The sequence below is a fragment of the Porites lutea genome, chromosome 1 (genome assembly GCF_958299795.1).
Source record: "Porites lutea chromosome 1, jaPorLute2.1, whole genome shotgun sequence".
Taxonomy (NCBI): domain Eukaryota; kingdom Metazoa; phylum Cnidaria; class Anthozoa; order Scleractinia; family Poritidae; genus Porites; species Porites lutea.
Window position 1 is genome coordinate 5,527,411 of NC_133201.1, and position 19,252 is coordinate 5,546,662.

The following is a 19,252-nucleotide window of genomic DNA, read 5'->3' on the forward strand; positions in this document are numbered from 1 at the left end:
TAATAACGTTTCCATGCTTTACAACTTTATCTAGAGGACATAGCATATATAGGACCTATCTGTGTAGTTGGTATCCTCACCAATAAAAATAATTAACATCAGTTATGTAAAGTGAACCCCCATATGAAAGGGGCGGGGATGCTCGTCGTGCTTAGGGGTGTAAATTTCGAAGTTTGGTCTCACTTAGGGTGTTCTGGGCAAAACCCTATTTCCTTTAGTCGTAAAGGTTTCTTTTAGGGTTGCACGGGAAGAAATACAAAAAAAATATACAATTTCCATTCGTTACTCTTTTCATATAATCAAAGTTTAAAATGGCCTCTTTTAGGAGTCAAGAAAAGGTTGGGCCACGCCCAGATTGGTCTCCTTTAGGGGGTTTAATTCAAAATTTCCGACGAGCACGCCCGCTCCTTTCATATGGGAGTTCCCCCCAGGGTATGAATTCTTGTACTTTTAATGTTCTTTACCAGCAGTCCCCAATAGACTATCGGGATCCGGGATTTCTCTTACTTGAAACTCGAAATTCGTGATTTGAAAACAAAATCTGGGCGGGATTCGGGTTTCAAAGTATGTATGTGAGGCGGGATGCCAAAAATGCTCATCGGGATAACGCGATTACACGAAAATTTGGTTAAAAATGACTGGATTGAAGAACCCCATTAGGGACCTTCTTACCATAAAGTTCATTGAAAGAATAGGTTACTTTAGAACTAAAAACTAGAGCAACTAAGTAGGGAAGACACTGCGTCGAAATTTTCATAATCGTTACCTATACTTTCTATATACAATAGCCTGCGTTGCAATCGTTTCCTTTAAGCCAAGCGGGAGAGTCACAGGGGTCCTTTTAATTATACCCCAGGGGTAACTTTATCGGTGGGCTCTGCTCATAGCGGGTACCTTTTTAGGGCCGTAGATATATCAAAGAGAAGGGATTTTATTAGATGAAGAATAAAGAATGGGGATAAAAAACTAACACGCGAATTTCAAAAATCTTGAACAAACACACCTAACGGCTGATTCCGTCATCCAATCGATTTGTTACTCAAGTAAAAGCTTAGTCGATAACTACATGTATTGTCTGTTAAAGTGTGAAAAATAGGTTACGTCCTCATTGGAAAGTGTATGAAAGGAATTGCGAGTTCTTTAAAAATTATTTTAATTTACAAGGGAAGGGTTTGGTACTCGGGGCTAAGGCCCCCAACGTAAGACGTATTTGTTAAGAGTATGCCCCCGGCCCACCTAATCCCCTTCCCGACCCAAATGTCAAACGTAAATACAAGTAGGACAAGTACGTAATGTAAAACTTTTTTTTAAGTCAATAACGAAAATTAGAGCAATGCGAATTACTTTTGTTACTCCATCAGTCAAAGCACAAGGTCTGACTTAACGTTTTTTACGGTTTTTCCTATGCTTTGATTTTGATTCTCTGACACACTTTTGACACGTGCAATCGTAGATCACCTCCACCAGTTTGTCAACATGGGGATGTTTTGCACCAGGACAATTCAAGCTGACTTTGGTCCAGCTCCTCAGTGAAGGTTTACAAGTATCACAGTACTTAACCCTCTTATCGGTCAAATCCTTTCTTGGGCGGGTACCGGGAGCATAATATGAGAAGCATTGCCCAATGCAAATTTTGTTCTGAATGACTTTGGCTTCGCAGCCCTTTTCCTGAATGGTTTGATCAAATTCTTCTGCCTTACACGGCAAAGACAGCTTGTCTTGCTCAGAGAAGGTTAGATAACCGAAGCCTTTGCCTTTCCCTCTAGGCTTAGCTTTGCTGGTTTCTAACAGTACAAGCGTAATGAAAATAAAGACGAGAGTGGACCACCTTGCTTTCATGGTTGGCTTACCTGAGGGAGGGAAATAAAACATAATTTTAATTATTATACATTGTACTCACTATCTGTCTTCTCATTGGCTAAGAGCCTACAGCTAATTTTGGAAATCAACGCAACCTACAGATTAGTTAGTTATCTGCTAGCAGATAACTAACCAATCTGTAAATTGCGCGCGCAATGCATGATTTACAATAACAATATCAATTCAGGTCCCTTGCGACGGTGTCTTTGTCGTTATTTTCTTCAAAACAATTTATAATAAAACAATTATTAGATTCGGTTTTTGTGATGTCCTAAATAATCAAGGTCTCGGTAAGTGTTATCAGCCTCGGCCCTCGGCTCGGCGGATGACATTTACCTCGACTTTGATTATTTAGGATATCACAAAAACCTCATCCAATAATTGTTTATTATTCTCTGGTCTAACAAACCAATACATCTTCTTGAAAAAAAAAAAAAGACTAGGAAAGGTCAATAAATTATGATAGTTCCTGAAATATCGCCCCCCCCCCCCAAAAAAAAAAAAAAAACAACAACAACAACAACAACATCGTTTTACTGTTGACGGTCTGGAAGCCTCGCAGCCGTCTAGTTTCTCTCAAAGGTAGATCAAGGGAAGCATTCACATCAGAAAGAGCTATCCTACAATGCACAGGGATGAGGCAGAGGACGTTGGACACAGCCGACAAGGTATCATAGGGCGAATTATCGAATGGAGCGGCGTTGAAATCAGTTGCATCGAACCTTCGAGCAGGCGGATACCGGATGCGGATTTTTGAAGTAAGAAGCGCTGAATCAGCCTCGATTGCCTTTTCTTCCCTTGCTTTTGTTTGAGTTGATGTCTACTCACAACTTCTGGCAAAGGTTTGTACTAGGTGTGGGTTTTATTCCGCCGATCCATTTCAAACTCAAAAGCGCGCGTGGTAAATGAACACAGAATTGTATAACGATTTTGGATCCCAATTGTTTTGCAAGAGAAGCTTTTGCAGTTGCTTTTTAAGGCATTGTTTAGAGATTTTGAGGTAGCATGGAGTGGTTATAGTCAATGGCTGCCGTTTTGACGTGTAATTATCGGGGTATACTTGCAATATAATTTTATCCTGGAAGACCTTCAATTTGTATGTTTTTGAGCCTCGAGTACTACTTGTCCTACTCGGCAAAATGAGGCGAGCTTCCAGCAATGAACTTTACACTTAATGACTATGCACTATCACCTTGCATCATCTACAAAACTCTACTTGAACAGACGACTTTTTGCAGTCTTTTCTAGTAACAAGAGGTCAGGTATGGTGAGAGAGCCTCCACTCTATTCTCAGGCTTTGCTGTTTTTAAAAACAGTACTCGGCTTCAGTTTTCGTGGAGGTCATGTGCTGTCAGCCGAGAAACATGGAAAGTCTTGGATCGCAGCGATGAGTCTTTTCTTGTGTGGCTTATAATTTATTGAATCCAACCTCTCTTGAGACTCTACAGAGCATGCGCACTAGATGGTCTTTCATTTTATGAGCGTGCGACAATCTTTTGTTGGTTAAACTCTGGCAAAAACGCCCTTTTCCAACAAACTAAGGATTCCAGGAGCATACTTTCTTACCGATAAAGAGTGCGAGAAATCCCTGCCCTGTCCCGCCCCGCCCATTGAGCATGACGACGCAGATAAACAGATGGTTCCAAGTGAAGCCCATCATGACCTTGAAATGCTGGAATGTTTACAACGGAAAGGAGTATTGATCCATCAAAACATAAGTGCTACAAATTGCGGTAAGCAGAATGTTCCGATCCACAGCGGCCGACGCCGCTTAAATATTAAGTTTCGTTTTATACAGCCATCGAAGAGCGACGGATATTTAGTGACAATTTGGCTTCGGCTTCACCGCGGCTAGAAGGCGAGGTAAATGTCCTGACAAAACATTTTTTAGCCTACAATGTTGCAATTATAGCGTTAAACTGCAGTCAATAGTGCCCTAACGTTCGACCAACAAAAATACCATATGGCAGTCCGGGGCCAGCGTTGGCCAACATGGGAGCCAAATAATTCAACAACAGTACAATATCAGTTGGTTGGTTACTTGAAAGGTATTACCGGACTGTCGATGTGAACTTAGGCAAGTATGGAAGTCTTAGTCAGTATGTATGGTGACTGAGCTTAGACTTAGTCGAGTTGACTTGATAGGGAGACCGGAAACATAATGCTTTTAAAGGATCTGGCTGTTTGGCAACCAGAATTCAAGCATAAAATTCCCTCTACAATCACTAGCAAAATTGCCATTACACTTCAACTACGATCTTCACATGCTGGAGGGATATAGGTTGTAAATGTTTCAGATTGCAACAACAAACTGAAGTAACTACCACATCGTGTAAATAGTTACAAGAATTTAACAAATCGAAGCACCAGACTTGACGTGGTGTCTTTTGTTTTTACAATGTAACGCGTACTATGACTGAGTAAATGCTTACTTGTGTGTTCAGTTTTCCCTCGATCCCCTTAAGTTAAACGATCTTGATTCTTGACTGGTTCACTCACCACACCGCTCAGAATGTATCAGTCGTTGTTTGTTTAGATACTTAAAAGAGTCTAACTCTTAAACCTTGATTTCAAGTGACGTCTAGCTTTAAATGTGGGCCTACAAAAATAGACGAGATATTTGAGTACTGAATTACAAGAGTGCGTAAACGAGTGATATTTTGCCTCTCAGCTACGGGTGATAAACATTTTTAAAAACAGCTTCACTCCTTAAGTGCATCTTTCACTAAAATCCATTCACTTCAAGTGCGCTTGAGAACAGAGATACCGACAGCCGGCATAAAAGTCTTGCACTCAAACATCGTTCTGGAGGTTTCCTTTTAGCCAAGCATGACGGGATCTTCATGAAAAATACTTAGAATTTAGCTTTACTTCAAGTAAAACCAGAGTAAGCTTAGGCTTTATCGCGCAATTAAGAAATGTCGATCACGAGAAAAAGTTGCGTAACATGATGCACGAGACATTATCTAGAGTTGTTCCTGAATCAAATATATCGGACCTTTAAAGTAAGCGTTCCAATTGGCTAATTTTCGTCTTTGACCTTCCCAACCATTTTAGACTTGTCATAAATCAGCGATATTCGCTGCGGCATGCGACAAAAATCACTCTTATGCACGGCAACAGAGAAAAGACTCAAAATTTAAAGCAATAAATGGCTGATCACAACAAATAAAAGCACTTGAATCAAAATTTATCAGGCAGTCGAACACGGAGCCAGTGCTTTGAAAAAATAACTTAAGTTCACTGAGCATTGATCAATCGGCCTTTTAGCAGAAACGATTGTCTCGAGAGATTGCGTAAAATATTGCTCATTCCACGTAAATGTCTCCAATCATTAAAAAATACTGCTTTCTACCAGACATTTCTGTTTAGATATTGAAACTAGAATTTAGAAAGCGTCACTACGAATGAGACTTTTCTTTCGCAAGCAATTCTTTAAGGTTAAATGAATATCGGTGAATTTTGCTTCATAACCTTGGCATCAGTAAAAATCCCTTTTTTCGATTTTGAAAGTCTTAATAGAGGCTTAATAGCCTTTTAAGTTAGGAATTATATAATTCACAGCTTTTAGTAAGCACTTCGAAGCACTGAACTTTGTATAGTTTACTTAGGATTTTAGCTCTGAGAAAGGAGCTCCCTGAAGTTGTCATGACTAGTTTTCCTTGTAAGTGAAACCCTGCTTGCCAATTTTCTCCTCGACAGGAAATTAAAAAAGATACATTGTCAGGTTTTGCTATTTACAAGAAAAAGCAGAACTTGCACTCGGAGTCTCACTTTAATACGACTTGGACCCTCTGCGCATGACAGGAACCTCTGAAAGCTCAAGAAACTCCGGCGTATTTCGTTAGTTCAAGGTCGCGCGTACACTCACACACACACACAGAGAATCTGCATTTCGTAAAACAAAGACTTTGCGCAGCTTATAACTACCGACGGCTCTCTTCTAATAGATGTCTTTATTGAGCGGACGCCTCCTATAAACGGATACAGAGTCCATCCTTGTCCGAACTTTGGTCTTTTTATGTGAATCTCCATAAATCGGACACCCTTTTAAGACGAGCATTTGGCCGGTTCCAATGGGGTTCTTCTAGTGAGTGTCATCAATAGCCTATGGTGGGATCCACTTAAATCACTTACAGCCACCAAAGGTGCAAAAAATACCGTTGCATTAAAGCTATCATTCGCAAACGTTTTTCAACTGAGCAAAGGATAACGCATTGAACTCAAAACTGACTAGTTTGCAAAGTGTATTTATTTATTTTAAATTTTCTTACCCTACAATTTGACTTTGACTGATTTTTTATCATATTTTTACGACAAAAAACAAGAACGTGAGTTAAGCAAAAACATTTGGGGGTTTCTGAGCAAAATGCGCAAAACTCACTGGGTGATATTAAGTGAGTCTGGTCATGCGTTAATTCACGTCTTGAAAATCTTAATTTGTTACAAAGTGTGACGTCGATCTTAAATCGGCTTAATTTATTATCTGATATTATTTCATTAAGATCAAATATCTCCTCTAAACAAACTTTATTTAGATCTTCTCCCTTGGTCTAATTTGAACAACTTTCTATTTATATACCAACAGAAATCGTTGAAATTTTTGAACGGCTATTAACCATTCTCCAGTGGCGCTAAACTGAACTAAAATACTAATTTTTTTACCTCGAGCGAAATAAATTAGTAGTACTAATTCTTGTATTGCTTTCTAAAAGAAAGTTAACAATAATGGCTTAAAAAGCCGAACCACTCTTGTTTAAGTGTAGGTATATATTTAGCAGGGAAGTTCTTGTTGATGAAACTGCCCTTGAATATATGTAAGTACTTTCCTTGAACTGAAAAGTTAATAGCCTGAAATTCATCCGATTTCTTCGAGTCTTTTTCTCCTCTCAACAACGTACGTTACTGAGGGAGTAATAACGACTCGAAGTAATCGGATGAAATTCAGGCTAAAAAATTAATGCAAATGTGGAGTTTAAAACATGGAATAGGATCTTGTAGAAATCAATTTCAGACTATTCTGGCATCAAATAAGTTAAACAGAGAACGGTTTTGATTAAGTAATATACAAACTAGCGAGTGTTTCTGTGGATTTAATTTAGTCCGCGGAATGACGACTTTGTGAAGGTTAGAGATGTTTATTGACGATGCTAATGTCCCCTTTTATAAAGTTCTTTAGTATTTTTCTCTTGTAAAAGGTGTTTTTTACTATAATAACATAACCTGCAAATAAGGACACCCTATTCAATGGTTTCTTTAGTGTCCGGATTAACGGATTTGACAGTAATTGATATCGTACCCCCCCTAGAGAGAGCTGCGCGAGATTTTAAGCTGATGGTGTCTCTTTTTTCTCTTCTTAGCCGCTTAGTAGTTGAAACTGAATCATAATCATCATTAGCCGTGTATTGATCAGACTTTGATTTCCTCCAAGACTCCCGTTCTGTCTGTATCATAGTGCGGTGTTTCTAGAGGCTAAGTAGTAAGCTTGCTTTTAAAAATTTTGAAGTGCGACAAGTGTTTGCAAATGCGTCAGCATTTTTTTCGACATGCACGGATGAAACAAGGTTTAGTTCGAAGTTAATTGTCATGATTAGACGACTTCCTCCCATCTTAGCAATCCAATACAACCTCTGATATTGTCTGACTGTAGCTAATAGGCCACGATCTTTGATCTATGGCAAATCGATGTTTGAACTGATACTAATCGCGGGCCTCTGCAGAAAAGCGGACATTGAAATCTGAGGCCACGTAACGGCTTAACAATAAAATTTCCCAACATCAACAAAACTTCAATTAACTGCACTCTGAGCAATAACTGATGATATGAACTCAAACTCATGTTAATAGCAAAATTTCACCAATCTCTTGATTTCCGGAGTCAGTCCGTTATTTTTTCTTGTTCCACTTTAGTACCGATAACACACATTAAAAATAACAGTGCAACATTATAACAGTAAAAACATATAATCGCACCCAAAACACTCAACGCTGACTAAACCACTTAAGTGCCCATTTAAACTTTTAACCTCTTCAATTTCAAGAGTCCTCTCAAAATTCTACTGAAAATATCCACTGACTTGAACGCTGCACTTTACTCTGGCGGGAGTTAGAAACCCATATTCCTTAGGCTTCCCGTGTGAGTCAGCACTTTGCGGATGGGCGAGCTGGTTTTAGATTTTTTGGGAACAACTTTTTGGTTTTGAATCTGGTCGAGTCTTGACTTTCAGTTCAGTGGCAATTAACTTTAATTTGCGACTTTCAACTGCATTAAAACTTCTTACGTTTATTTGGAGTCAACATCCGAAAAATGTCATGTTGCGTGTGGTTGAAGGAGCTTTCCATTTGAAAATCAATATCTACCATCAAAAAATCGTATAATTTTTGCGGAAGTTTTGTCTTCGCCGGCGGGAACTTTATTTGCTGTTTTTAATTAAAATATCCTCAAAAATCGCAAAATTTAGAACCTGCAAAAATTCCTTGTGACACAATAAGCGAAAGTTCTGCTAAACAGATTTTACTAGAATTGTAACAACGTCGGATTTCATTCACAGAATCGAAACTTCAAACTTCATTACATGCTTTTTACCGATATAGCTGAGAGAGAAATAGCACTAGGATCAGGAGGAAGTACTGCAGAAGAGGTTTAATCTGAATGGTATAGCTCCATGCGATTTTATTCAATAGCTCAGTCGAAAGTTAAAACTACCCTTTCACGGTTATTTTTCAGGTTTTGATAACGACCAGTTAGTGAACAGCCATTTACACTGCTGGAAAGAGCGCACAAAAGTTAGGAAAGTTACCAAGTTTAAAGTTGATACGTTAAAAGTGAGCAAACAGAGCAAGGATATTGTTCCACACTGTCGCTAACTTTTACAGACGTAAGATTGGCGGGTGGCACGAACTTGCCCCTCAATTCGGCGGTCAACAAATCACATTCAAAATTGGAAGTCTACTAATTTTAAGGCATTCGTCTTAGCCGTGTTGACGGATTTTCGCTAATTGGTCCCAGTATTAAGTCTATTGATATCTTTGTAATTGACTGTAGCAGGCAACTATGAGTGTGTTAATGTAGTGAAATAAACTGTAGCGACACAAGCTAAATGTCCTTGATGGATAACCCAAGCACGTCCAACTGAAACAAAAGATTACGATCCCAGCAGCCTTTTTATAACTATCGGGTACTCTCACGCACTGGGATTATGTTTTGAATGAAGGCAAAAACAAGACAGACCTGAACGGAGTGCGGTTTGTTTAGAAATCTAGACTCTTCTAACGATGAGATATTAAAGATTGCTCAACCCCAATTTGAAGCAGTTTTTTCCTCTTTAAACCCCTTCAATGATATTCGCTGCAATATCAACAGAAAAGGCTCGGAAAATTCATAAGCTATGCTTTTAATTCCTGGTTCCTCTCTACAGCCCTCACACTTAAAATCAAAGTATTTACCACTGATATATCTCATATTTAAAACATTTGAATGCTCTAGAGATCCACTTTTAAGGAAATTATTTGGCAACAGATGCTCTTATATACAGTTTTTTGTAATATTTCCACCCACTTCTCAGTGAACAGTTCGCGTGAAAGAATCTTCGCCTTTAATTATCTCCGCCCCAAGCATTTTGGTCGTCAGTAAGAGCAGGTTTCGCTTCGCAGCTTATTACATCAAACTGGTAGCACGAAATCTTTCTAAACGTCAATGCGTATACAAAACTCTCCCAAGGAACACAACTGCATGGCAATTGAGAAAAAAGAAAACAAGTTTCTTTGGGTTCGAATCATGCAAGGCACGAAAGGTGCCTGATTAGCCACAAAGAAAAAAAACAATTAAAAGTTATTTTGAATTGCGAAATTAATTTGCTCTTTGGATGAAATTTAGAGATGTAACAGTTTGTATATATAATACCTTTAGTTATATGACTAGGTTATTTCGTGTAGAATTATCTCTGATTATGGTAATATTGATTTACCACAAAAACAAAGAAACATTCTTGTTATGGTTACAACCGAAAACCTGGGGGTCTTTCATTGAGATCTGTTATGTTAGTTTCGTAAATTTATCAGTATAAAAACAATATTGGGCGGATAACAAAGAATGGGGAAACCGGATTCTATCCTGTTATTTGTTCCAAGACGAAAAAACACAAGTCAGCCCTCACTGATCAATACATAAAACCATTGACTCTCCGATTTGATTTCTCGTAAACTATAGAATATAGATTTAGCCAAGCCTTAAGGCGAAGCGTCCGTTCACTTAAAACCTAACCTGCGTTACAGCCGGCCCACGCACTCGTCTAAAACACAAGGTTTAGAGCATCTGCAGAACGGGAAAAAAATGAAGCGTTTTATTTGCGAGGCATTCATAATAAAAATTCTATTTTCCTCCTAACACAGGACAGACTGCAAGATGTTTTAGAAGTGTTTGTTTCGGCAGAATAACCTTAACCTCAGCACTGATTTATAGTTCACAACCTTAAATATACTAGAATAAATACGGCAGAGGCGGTATATTTGATCCCCTAAGCGTCCTGAGTAGTGTGAGACGAGCACTTGCCATCAATTATTTGCAAAAATCGTACTCGTTTTTTTCTCCGCCTCACGGCGCAGTTAACTGCTTCAAAAGACTAGACTAATTTGAAAATCTAAACCGACTCATATTTTCTTTGGAAAATACTGGGCCAAGTCTATGATATCGGCTTGTGGGAGCCGCGATATGTGTTGAATCGGAAAATACTGATTAAGGGGTGCCATTCTCCGATTTATTAGCACTAGTTTAGAGGACTTTCGAGAGCTTCAGTGTTAGACAGTCTGGACGGGGTACTTCGATCAATAACTTAATCTTTGACTTAGCAAGACTGTTTTAAAAGTCCTTTCAACTATTGAAAATTCACGCATGCGCTGTACAAAATTGAAATGTAACCTGCTTCTTTTTTCGCCCAGACCACTTTAATTAAACTGAGTTGCGTAGAAACCTTAACGTTTTAGTTGTTAGACTTATCTAAGCAGACCAGTTGCTAACTTATTTACTGTATTATAATCGCTACAACCAGCTGCAAAAAGATTTGAGACACTGTACTTCATTTAATCTTGTAGGGCGTCTCTAGGTCCCAGTGCTTGTGACTCCCACCCCCCTTCTGGTTGTAGCCAGAAGTTGCCAACCAGAAGAATAAAATGATGAACTATTTTGTCTAAATTCGGAGGCATTCATAATGTAAGTGTACGGTCATTTTTAGTGTTGTTTTTATCTAATTTTCTGTACATTTTCTCAGTTTTTAAGGTCTCAACCGACTTATTTACTTGATTTTCCTCGAATTGCATGTGATTTTAATTATTAAAATGGTGTCCTGTACTTTCCTATTTGGCGTCTTTAGTCAACGGAACAAACACTACAACGTCTTCTTTCTCTAATAACAACAAACTCTTGCAGTCGCATGTAAACAAATTGAGATCAGCTTTGCTTTAGCGAGGAGAGCTTAAGAAACCACTGGATTTTTGGGGAAGGTCACCTCATGTCCTGGCCCCAATTGTTCCAAAGGTGAATAGCACTATTTATCCACTGGATAAATTTAAAGAAGACAGACGGCAAATTGCTTTTGCTCGAAATATCTAAAAGTATAAAAAATCAAAAAATTCCGTGCTGAATAGCGTTATTGGTTTCCCTAATCCTCCGGATAGCGATTTATCCGGTGGATAGCGCTATCCAACTTCTGAACAACCGGGGCCTGGGTTAAGTTTAGAAAGAAGTGCTGCGAGTTTGCGGCTTGGTCAGTTAAGGATTATTTTCCTAAAAACTCTAACATCTTTTTCGCAAAGATCCGTAAAGCTAGGAAAGCCTCTGGCGAGCAAAGCCTTGAAGGCTAAGTTCACACTATTACCGGATAGCCTGCAGAGCAGGTGTTGTTGTTGTTTTTAAGAAAACGCGACTTAGAGGTATATTGATCGCGGCCGCCATCATCACCGGCAGAAAGCAATTCTACCTCTCTCTTGGAATCATTTTTTCACTCGCCTCCAATTCACTGTTGGTTTCAACGTCCAAATTCTTCGCAATACAAAATTCGCCAGTTTTGTAGGCTATAAAACGGATAGCTTTTGCTCTGGCACGACAACCATATCAATAGGGCTCTTTTCAAACATAAGAACGCTGATTTCGACCGGATTTCTGTAACGGAGCGAAACTGCGCCGCGCGGATCTCTAAGGTGGAAAGTCACATATCGGATAAGTGTTCGGCACGGAAAGCTGTGTGAACAAAGCCTAAATTTTGTGCGACAAAAATGAGATCGAGATGCTGGTTACTAATTTAATAGATTACTAACTTAACTTTAACTTAACTTAACTTTATTATTCCATCGCTCACATAGTACAAACTCAGTAAAGCCAAAGCCGGGGGCTTATACGGCCTGTGGTCAGAATGACAGAAATTATTTTATAGAGAAATGAAGACTGTAGGCTAAACTACAAAACTAAAACAAAATACAAAACTGAAATTAAATAAGTTTACATGCATGCAGTCCTATAACAGAGACGGAACTAGTGACAAATAAACTACCAATAAACTATGAGAATCCTGGGCTAGTTCAATTCAGGCTTAACAGTGAAGTTTTAGTTTCTTTTTAAAGTTCGTGGTGGTAAGGCTGTCACGGACAGGGATATCGATAGCTACGATTTTAAAAAAATAGAAACATAACAGACTTATTAAAATTTATTTTGTTAATAAGACATAGATTTTGCTATATTTTAGTCTGGAGCAAGCTAGTCTGGTTATATTTCCAGCTGCCAGATGGCCAGTATTCAGATCAAGAAAACGAAACAAGACAAAACAACACACAATTGTAACTAAAGAGGACACTCTCTCAAAACAAAACACAAATAAAAAAATTGTACAACTTTTTTCTTAGGGAGCTTAAGGTGATGTTAAACGGGAAGATTCGCAACGACGATTTTTAGCGCAACACAGCGGTTGCAATGGTGGAACAATGTTGTAACCATTTGAAACAATGCAGCAACAATGTTGCTATGCTGTGTTGCGCTAAAAATCGTCGTTGCGAATCGTGCCGTGTAACATCACTTTTAAGCAGCAACGACGGCGACGGCTTTGAAGAGCCGTCACTTGAAAAGTGAATTCGCGCCGGCTTCCAACCTTATCGGGCTTATTAGTCCATCTCGTGTAATTTGTCAAATTTTCCAGCTGGATTTGAATTCTAAAGAACTGTATCTAAGTTCAGGAAAGAAAAACAAGGTCGTTGCCTTGTGCCCACGTCCTTCACAAAACATCAATTAGAGAGCTTAAGCCAACAACGACGGCGACAAAACGAAAACGTCAATTAGAAAGTGAATTCGCGCTGCTTCAAAGTTTATCGCGCTTATTCCATCTCAGTCGTTTGTTGCGTCAAATGTTGGAAAATGTTCTTGGAGTTGAATTCTAAAAGACTGTATCAAAGTTCAGGAAAAGAAAAAGAAAGTTGTTGTCTTGTGTTCCCGTCCTAGACAAAACGTGAATTTAAGTACTTTCACTTTGCAGTCGTGCAAAGACGGCAAAGAAATGTACAAAAAGGCGTGATGCACGTGCAAAGTCGTTGTTTTGCTAATCAAACCTATTGCTTTTTTGCCGTTCTCGTTGCTGTCGTCGTTGTCGTCGTCGTTGCTTAACCTTCGCCTAATTTAGGCAGAATCACGTCGTAGTCATGCAGTGACTGCAAAGAAATGTACAAGAAAAGCATGATGCACGTGCAAAGTTGCCAGTGTGTTGTTAATCTGAGGCCATTGCTTTTTTTGTCGTTCTCGTTGTCGCTGCTTAAGCTGCCTTATAACTGAAGTTGTGTATCTTCGGTAATACTGTGGCATATTTTCTTTCACCGGCATTGACGTTTTAGCCTTGATTGCAATTTTTAGTTTAGGATACCTTTTGCACACTTTAAGTGCCGTACTTTTTGCCCGATATTCTCTGCCCTTTTGGTAGACTAAAAGTGGTATAGTTTTCCCGCAGACTTTTTAAACATCTAGTGTTAGACTTTGGCTGTTTTCCGCCCTCTCAAAATTAAGCCAAATCCAAATTTGAATAATAATCGCACACAATGTTCCCTCAAGCGTTTAAAAAGACACGGTGCTTGCTTTTTACAGTTAACGAACTCGCGGGATTTCAAAGTGAAATCACGACTATTTACCTAGAACGAATAATTATTCTCTCTTGCATTTACTTCATTTCAATCGTCTTACAAATAGAGAAATTTACAATTAAGATCACGCATCAAACTGTTTGATTCGCAGTTACCGAAAATTTTACGAGACTCAGAGTTGGCCGATTTAGCTGGCTTTCCGAAGGCCTATTCATTCAATTGTTATACCGTGCATTGAAAAACTGGGCACGTAAGTACATGTCGCAAAAGACAATAGCATTCTGGGCGATGTATGCCATAACTCACATGTAACTGTCATGAATGATATTAAGTGAATGATGGGAGTTTTAAAAGTTGCATGCCTTATCCTGTCTAATTCAGCTGATGTTATATCCATCGGCTACGCGTGTTCCAAAACAAGCTTAAAAACCATTGAAACACTTTCTTCTTCAAACGAGCCGCTTTGTTTTTATTACGAAGTGTTTTGACGAGCGCACTTATGTTTACAATGATTTTCTATTTGAGAACTGAGAAAATTAAAACCGAAATTCTGTTATTAAAACGACAGTGAGAGAGGTCGCTGCGGAAAGCAACACTGCATTGGTGAATGCTACAACACAATCTTGTTTTTGCTTCCTTGTTTTCCAAAAAGATGGTATTTTTTGCTGTAGTCTGACAGCTGACAAAGTAGCCATAAGAATTTTAGCAAACCATTTGGAGAGGGTTTTTCTTATTTTTAACTCAACTAAAACACTTTCTTTGACGTAACAACCAGCCGCAATTTAAGCAAAGAACGAGAAGGGGAAATATGAGTAAAATAGACTATTTTACAAAAGTGTTTTTGGGGCTTTGATAATCACAATAAAGCAGCTGTAAACATTTATTATAAACGAAAAAAATAGCGGGATCACAACCAGACGGTACTACCAGAATAGACAACTGACTGGTTAAAATAGTGTCAAAAGCGTTTTATGACTAAAAATGTTTTCAGTTAGTGACGAACTTTCGACCGCCTCTTCAGTCTGCACACGTATAAGTCTGTAGAATAGACGGTCGAAAGCTCGTACTTTTTGAAAACATTTTTATCCAGAGAACCGTCCTCTTGATATTTTGTTAGTTATATTCTTCATTAAAAATATACGAGTGGAAAACATTTCATTGTACTTTTGATCGTTTGGGTAATTCTTGACCTTTCTTGAATGTGCAATTTATCGCTGGGGACACAAAAAATGCAGGGCAATAAACTGGGGAAATGCAGCATGATATTTTCACAAAAGGTAGCTATATTACACAGTGGCGAATTAATGCTGCAAATACGATTAATTTATATTTGTGTCATCGTAACTAGGGGTTCACTGATATAATGTGAAAAGAACGAAATAAAACGGGTGAAAAAAGCTGTATATCAATAGGCTATGGTTCACATGTCTATTCTGATACTGTTTCAAATAACAGCTGAGTAAAAAGAACCAAACAGATGCGTTTTAGAGAGAGCAAAAGAGAGAATACACGGACCGTGAGCTTGAATTTAATGATTACTTCCGTAGCTTTACCCCACGCATACTGACGCTTGGAGAAAAACTAATTTACATTTTACCTGTCCGTTTCAGGGCTTTTTTATTACGCCGAGACGGATAACACTTGACATCTTTTTGAGACCACACAATAGAAGATCTGCTCATTGTGTATTAAATGAAATGTATAAAGGACCCGTCACTATCCGGCAATTTATCATGCACTCTTCGCTTCGTCTTAGGAGAACAGCAGAGCTCAGTGGAGGATCATTGACTCAGACCGTGTTTATTTTACCCACAGAGAGAAGTTTTCGCAGTCGAGGAGGCTTACACTTCACATAAACGAACTCTTAAATATCTAACGCCTCACGTAAGGCTAATTATTTATTTATTTCATATCTTATTCTGGTTTGAAGCTTTTTATGAGGAATTTGCGCAAAAGGTACGTCCAGTACTCTATTTTTTATCATGACATATACATATATATTTTAAAATACAACTCATTTCACTACATTTTAGTATGAAAAAGGGCTCTATTGGGCAAGGAAGGATGGTATCTATTTTCCAGCTTGATCGCACGATTATTTTCATTTCCTAGCAACCTGTGAGAGATTCGTATCTAGTGTGGGGTGCAACCAAGGCTGTTAGGTTTCCTGGGTGAAAATATTGCACCTTCTTGAGTCTACCTTACGAATGGAATATATGTCTAAGAAGGCTTTATCAGTAAAAAAAAAAAACAATTTTTTTTGCATACTATTGTCTTGGTAAAAAAGAAAATTTTTCTGCAGTTTTAAACTCCCACTTCCTAGAATTAGTTCCCAGCACAAAATAAGTTATTTCTGAAAAGAAAAGAAAAAGCACCAAGTGAAATTACACACTCAAAAACTAGAATTCCTTTACCCATCTGTACAGTTTCCGTTTTCTCTGCAGGTTTTCTGGGGAAAAAATATCGGCAGACCTGCGTAGTTTGTGAAAGGGTTGCTTTTTAAAGGCGTGGACGCTTTTATTTACTCAACTTCATAACTTTGGTGAAGGCAAAGTTTGTCGTACATAATTAGCTTTTACAAGACAAAAGAAATTGTTCATAGTACAAAAGAGCCTTTAGAGTTTATAATTTCATCCTAAATCACTGAAAATTGAGGTTGTGGTATGGTTCTAAATTTTCAGCCTTTTGTAAAGCTATTTTTAACCTATTTAGTCTCGTTTCAGTTAGCCTGAAATGTGTCGCGATTAAAGTTGGCGTACTGGATCTTATTTTTATACTGTACAGGTTTCTTTCGTATGGTCCACATCAGCTATTTGGCTGCCTTTTTTATTGACCTTCATAACCAATAAAGTATGCATGTATGTATTATATCACACAGAATAACTAGACGCACTTTATAGTTTAATATATGCAACTTTCCTGTCCACAAGAGGACAGGATAGTCTGGATTGTTAAAACAATGATGAATGTTTGAATAATTTATTTTTATGATTTGAATTGCTTAAACGAAGTACTTACTTCCTGACCACATAGATATTGGTTTCTTCGTAAAGTAAACACACAGTTTCCGGGAAAATTTCACTATATTCCCAGCCAGTATATTGGACATTCCTCAATAAACTCAATAAATAGCTAATCACATCCAAAGTTCATCAAGAAAATGAATTAAATCTTCTGTTACTGGCCAGGAATCAACAGAAAGTAGTGTAATTTCGAAACGGTGAATTCGACAAATATCATAAGGAGAGGATTTCCCCCCCAAGACTTTTTTGCGATTTTTATCGTATACACACATGCGCAGAAATAATACAAGCAACGATATCAGCAGCTCCAAAGTTAACAGACGTAAACTTTCACCACATTATTGACGAATTCATATGTTCAAAAGTTTTGACCAACAAATGCCTGAAGATAAAGACTTCGTTTAAGGCAACATCTTTATAGCTTTTATCAATGCCTGGTGTGAATCATATTTAATTGCTAGGCAAGAAAAATAAAATTTTGCAAGTTTTTATTCAAGCTAGGGTTGTTAATGAAATGCAAGTGGAAACAGTTGTAGCCTCGAGCAATTAAAATCGTTAACAAATTCAGCGATAACTAAAATTTTCGCTCAGTCTGATTGTTTTGCAGAAGTGATAACAAAAGTAAACATTACTTGTTTTGATATTAGTCGCAGAGGACTTTCAAATAAGCCCGTACAGTTAACTACAATATGTAAAATAGTCGATTTTATTTTAAGTGGAGAAAGACAGTGAAGACATAAACAAGCCCGAACAAACTGAAGGTAAAGAAGGCCATGTAAAATAGCATTTCAAACCTGTTTGAAACAAAACAGGTTTGAAATGCTACTTTACATAGCCTTCTTTAAAAAAAAAACCATTCATGTTTCTAGTTTTTTAAAATTTATAGCGTTTAAAGACTTCCCGCTTCCAGCTGGAATCTAATATCACGCGCCAAAGAGAAAGACGTGAAAGCTTGACATGTAGTTTGACATTCCCAGATCTAGCTTGGTTAGTCAATGTATTCCTGAAAAACGCCGGTATAGTCGATCACATATGAATAGTGTAAAGATGTTACTTTAGCCATTCAAAAATTTGCATCGCTAAAATTGCACAGAAAAAATGATTTTCTGCGCTACTTTTGCGTTACGATTCTTAACCAACTTCAAAAAACCTCAACGCCAACTTACAACGCTGTGTTGCGCTAAAACCTGAACCTTCCCTTGTTACAGCACCATCCTTATCTTTTGGACGCATTGGAATTTTTTCCGTTTTTATTTTTCTTAATTTGGAAATTTTCTAATAGGGAGTTTTTTTGGGACTGGAAATCTGCACTGGTTCTCGGGACTGATCTATGTTTAACCTTCATTTGAAGTGCGGGATTTAGGACTCGCGGGAAGGGAATCAATATTTGAACGGGACAAAGAATTTGGCGGGATCCGATTCTGAATCAGCAGTATAGTTTCTTTACGGCTCCTCTCTCAAAAATTTGTGACTACCTTAGGAAATGCAGGAAAGAAGAAATATTCGAAAGGGACAAGGGATTTGAAGGGATCAAATTCAGAATGAGACTGATTAATACGCGATTCAGGCAAATCCTCCTTTTCTCTTCCTCTATCAGGTCCTGCTCGCAGGGTGACATGGGATCGGTAATGGCCTTACATGGCCTCACTTTGGTTGGGAGCTGTCGATTGACCGCCTTTTCTACCAGTTTATAAACATGCATTGATTTTTTTGTTACAACCATTTAGACGCAGTAACGTACTATCAATATATCTACCTATTTTTCAAACGTTGTTAATAAGGATTAGACATTAAAATATCATCAATTGAGGTATTCAATATTCATCGGCTATTTCGTTGCCGTGGATTTCCATTCCTTTTGAAGTGAAAACAACGGGTGTTTTACGTTAAGTTATATATAATTCATCTGTAAAGTATATTTAGTTTTGTCTTCTTAAAAGTGGTGTTTTTTCCGACTATGTGCGTAAGAGGGGCTTAAAAGATTTACTTAATGACGAAACATTTTAACATCATTATATAAAAGAAGATAAAAAAGATTATGTCTTACTGCTGCTTATTCTTAATTTTTTGTATTCAATTAGATCTCTGTTGTTTTTATCATTTGTCTTTATATAACTTATTTTTAGCTGCTTTATAGTAATAAACTCCAAAGCATTTCTAAAAAAAATAAACAGCAATCTATGGTCTTTACAAAACCTTTTCGCTTCTTCATATGAGTCCATAAGCCTTTGAACTCGCTGACAAGGAGACGATTGGTA

General features: G+C 37.9%; 1 protein-coding gene across 1 annotated transcript in view; it reads left to right on the forward strand.

Moving 5' to 3' along the window:
- The window catches only part of LOC140943368 (protein LZIC-like), a 296,884-nt gene that overhangs the window by 250,121 nt on the left and 27,511 nt on the right, over positions 1-19,252 (forward strand). The window lies entirely within an intron of this gene.